Below are 4,392 nucleotides of genomic sequence, written 5' to 3'. Positions count from 1 at the left end.
CAACGTATGCATCACAGAGAGCATTTCGTTCAGAGAAGGTATCATAGAGTAACAAATCATTCTTGGGAGACTGTTCAGCAACTGTTTGGCTATTTGATCTTATGCGCGCAAGTATCGAGCTAACTTATTACATCAAATGGATTCATTATTTAATTGCCTTCAACAGTCTCTGTTTGATGCGCATGGTTGGTTACATTTGAAGGAGTTGTGATGGTGGATTGGAATAATTGGGCGGACACTTACTGTTAACACGTTTGTGCGTAAATGAACAGAGGAATTGATAACGAAAACCGGCAGTGGCCCTTCTCTGTGCTTGGGGAGAATTCGGGTGGGGGACACGCAGCCGATTTCATGTTTGCCACAATATTGGTTTCTTCCCCGCAGCATTGACGTAAACAAGAACATACAACTCTGTAATATCAAGTTATAATTACTCTCAAATTTCAATACGCAAAACACGTAAAATTTGAATTATGTATGCAAATAAGGAAGACCCGAAGTTGTTTCTATTCCAAAGAGCTTTCGTTGACGTTGACTGCCATTCCAATTTCCTTCAAACGCACGTCCTTCACCGGCAGACCTATTTAATCAGTTACACATTTTATTTGGTGTCAGTGAGTGGATACCAATTTTTCACAATAGGAGCAACATTTAATAGAACCATTTAATCTAGTCTATCGTCATTGCATCTATTTACAAAGGCAACCGTAGGCTATGTCTAAATGCGGGTTTAAAGACCCTATTCCAAAGCAGTCGTGCAAATGGCTTCATTCCCCTGACTCCGACTTGACTACATGTCCCCTATGCAAACAACTGTGCTGCTCCTCTGCTCCACTCTCCTCCAACTCTTCTACCTCCTCCTCCTCGTCTCATACCTCAACTAGCTCATCTACCTCATCCTCCAGAAGGCTCCACGTCCTCCCATGCCTCCATGCCTTCTGCAGGCAGTGTCTGGAGGGCCAGCGGAACCCCGAAGACCCCTTGAAACTCCGGTGCCCGACTTGTGACCTAAAGGTTCTAATGCCCGTATCAGGAGTAGATGCCTTGCCCTCGTCAAACTTTTATTTAGCAACATGTTGGATGCCGTGGTAAATTTGTCTGAGGAGCAAATCAACAATACTGTTAGCAGTAGGGGTAACAACTTTTCTCACAGACACAGCAGAGAGCCCTGTGCAGCTCTTGCAACGAGGGCAATCCCGCTACCTCTCACTGCCGAGACTGCCAGGAGTACCTTTGTAACAACTGTGTATGGGCACACCAGAGGGTCCGGCTTACCAAAGACCATTTCATTGATAGACTAGTGGAGAGTCTGTTTCACCAACACCTAGGGAACCGAACCAACAACTCTAACAACACTCCTACTGCCACTCTGAGCCGGTCCTCCTTCCAGTCAAGCTACTCTCTGCTGCCTGTCTTTCAAGACAGAGAGCATGACAATGCGGTAAGTTTCTCCATCTAACAGCAGTAATGTTGTTTGATATCATTATGAGATAGCCCCCATCCTCCCATATCCTCTGTCTGACCCACCACCTCTTCAAAGCCTAATGTGTGTTTTCAAAGCCTAATGGGGTGTTTCCATTGGACACCTCTTCAAAGCCTAATGTGGGTTTGGGTGTTATTGGACACCCCTTCAAAGCCTAATGTGGGTTTGGGTGTTATTGGACACCACTTCAAAGCCTAATGTGGGTTTGGGTGTTATTGGACACCTCTTCAAAGCCTAATGTGGGTTTGGGTGTTATTGGACACCTCTTCAAAGCCTAATGTGGGTTTGGGTGTTATTGGACACCTCTTCAAAGCCTAATGTGGGTTTGGGTGTTATTGGACACCCTTCAAAGCCTAATGTGGGTTTGGGTGTTACACCTCTTCAAAGCCAAAGCCTAATGTGGGTTTGGGTGTTATTGGACACCTCTTCAAAGCCTAATGTGGGTTTGGGTGTTATTGGACACCTCTTCAAAGCCTAATGTGGGTTTGGGTGTTATTGGACACCTCTTCAAAGCCTAATGTGGGTTTGGGTGTTATTGGACACCTCTTCAAAGCCTAATGTGGGTTTGGGTGTTATTGGACACCTCTTCAAAGCCTAATGTGGGTTTGGGTGTTATTGGACACCTCTTCAAAGCCTAATGTGGGTTTGTTATTGGTGTTTGGGTGTTATTGTTTCATTGGACACCCCTTCAAAGCCTAATGTGGGTTTGGGTGTTATTGGACACCCCTTCAAAGCCTAATGTGGGTTTGGGTGTTATTGGACACCCTTCAAAGCCTAATGTGGGTTTGGGTGTTATTGGACACCAAAGCCTAATGTGGGTTCAAAGCCTAATGTGGGTTTGGGTGTTATTGGACACCCTTCAAAGCCTAATGTGGGTTTGGTGTTATTGGACACCTCTTCAAAGCCTAATGTGGGTTTTGGTGTTATTGGACACCTCTTCAAAGCCTAATGTGGGTTTGGGTGTTATTGGACACCCCTTCAAAGCCTAATGTGGGTTTGGGTGTTATTGGACACCTCTTCAAAGCCTGATGTGGGTTTGGGTGTTATTGGACACCCTTCAAAGCCTGATGTGGGTTTGGGTGTTATTGGACACCTCTTCAAAGCCTGATGTGGGTTTGGGTGTTATTGGACACCCTTCAAAGCCTAATGTGGGTTTGGGTGTTATTGTTCAAAGTGTAATGTGGGTTTGGGTGTTATTGGACACCCCTTCAAAGCCTAATGTGGGTTTGGGTGTTATTGGACACCCCTTCAAAGCCTAATGTGGGTTTGGGTGTTATTGGACACCCTTCAAAGCCTAATGTGGGTTTGGGTGTTATTGGACACCTCTTCAAAGCCTAAATGTGGGTTTGGGTGTTATTGGACACCCTTCAAAGCCTAATGTGGGTTTGGGTGTTATTGACACCTCTTCAAAGCCTAATGTGGGTTTGGGTGTTATTGGACACCTCTTCAAAGCCTAATGTGGGTTTGGGTGTTATTAGACACCTCTTCAAAGCCTAATGTGGGTTTGGGTGTTATTGGACACCTCTTCAAAGCCTAATGTGGGTTTGGGTGTTATTGGACACCCCTTCAAAGCCTAATGTGGGTTTGGGTGTTATTGGACACCCTAATGTGGGTTCAAAGCCTAATGTGGGTTTGGGTGTTATTGGACACCCTTCAAAGCCTAATGTGGGTTTGCCTAATGTGTTATTGGTTTTGGGTGTTACACCCTTCAAAGCCTAATGTGGGTTTGGGTGTTATTGGACACCTCTTCAAAGCCTAATGTGGGTTTGGGTGTTATTGGACACCCTTCAAAGCCTAATGTGGGTTTGGGTGTTATTGGACACCTCTTCAAAGCCTAATGTGGGTTTGGGTGTTATTGGACACCTCTTCAAAGCCTAATGTGGGTTTGGGTGTTATTGGACACCCATTCAAAGCCTAATGTGGGTTTGTTTGGGTGTTATTGGACACCCCTTCAAAGCCTAATGTGGGTTTGGTGTTATTGGACACCTCTTCAAAGCCTAATGTGGGTTACTGGGTGTTATTGATCTAAGCCTAATGTGGGTTTGGGTGTTATTGGACACCTCTTCAAAGCCTAATGTAATGTGGACACCTTCAAAGCTTGGGTGTTATTGGATCCTTCAAAGCCTAATGTGGGTTTGGGTGTTATTGGACACCTCTTCAAAGCCTAATGTGGGTTTCTTCAAAGCCTGATGGTGTTATTGGACACCTCTTCAAAGCCTCATGTGGGTTTGGGTGTTATTGGACACCCTTCAAAGCCTAATGTGGGTTTGGGTGTTATTGGACACCTCTTCAAAGCCTAATGTGTGGGTTTGGTGTTATTGTCTTCAAAGCCTAATGTGGGTTTGGGGTGTTATTGACATCTCTTCAAAGCCTTGGTGTTTGGGTGTTATTGGACACCTCTTCAAAGCCTGATGTGGGTTTGGGTGTTATTGGACACCTCTTCAAAGCCTAATGTGGGTTTGGGTGTTATTGGACACCTCTTCAAAGCCTAATGTGGGTTTGGGTGTTATTGGACACCCATTCAAAGCCTAATGTGTGTTTGGGTGTTATGGACACACCCTTCAAAGCCTAATGTGGGTTTGGGTGTTATTGGACACCCTTCAAAGCCTAATGTGGGTTTGGGTGTTATTGGACACCCTTCAAAGCCTGATGTGGGTTTGGGTGTTATGTGTGGGTTTGGGTGTTATTGGACACCCTTCAAAGCCTAATGTGGGTTTGGGTGTTCATTGGTCACCTCTTCAAAGCCTAATGTGAGTTTGGGTGTTATTGGACACCCTTCAAAGCCTAATGTGGAACATTTTCAAAGCCTAATGTATTGGACACCCCTTCAAAGCCTAATGTGGGTTTGGGTGTTATTGGACACCCATTCAAAGCCTAATGTGGGTTTGGTGTTATTGGACACCTCTTCA

At 45.1% G+C, this 4,392-nt stretch overlaps 1 pseudogene across 1 annotated transcript in view; it reads left to right on the top strand.

The window, feature by feature from the left end:
• The first annotated feature begins 714 nt into the window (after positions 1-714).
• Positions 715-4,392, top strand: part of LOC118374408 (E3 ubiquitin-protein ligase TRIM71-like) — a 26,260-nt pseudogene continuing 22,582 nt past the window's right edge. Inside the window, exon 1 of the transcript XR_008124409.1 lies at positions 715-1,441. The product of XR_008124409.1 is annotated as an E3 ubiquitin-protein ligase TRIM71-like (transcript). The remainder of the gene's footprint in view (positions 1,442-4,392) is intronic.

The sequence above is a fragment of the Oncorhynchus keta genome, unplaced genomic scaffold (assembly GCF_023373465.1).
Source record: "Oncorhynchus keta strain PuntledgeMale-10-30-2019 unplaced genomic scaffold, Oket_V2 Un_contig_777_pilon_pilon, whole genome shotgun sequence".
NCBI lineage: Eukaryota > Metazoa > Chordata > Actinopteri > Salmoniformes > Salmonidae > Oncorhynchus > Oncorhynchus keta.
This window is presented reverse-complemented; position numbering and strand designations above follow the sequence as displayed.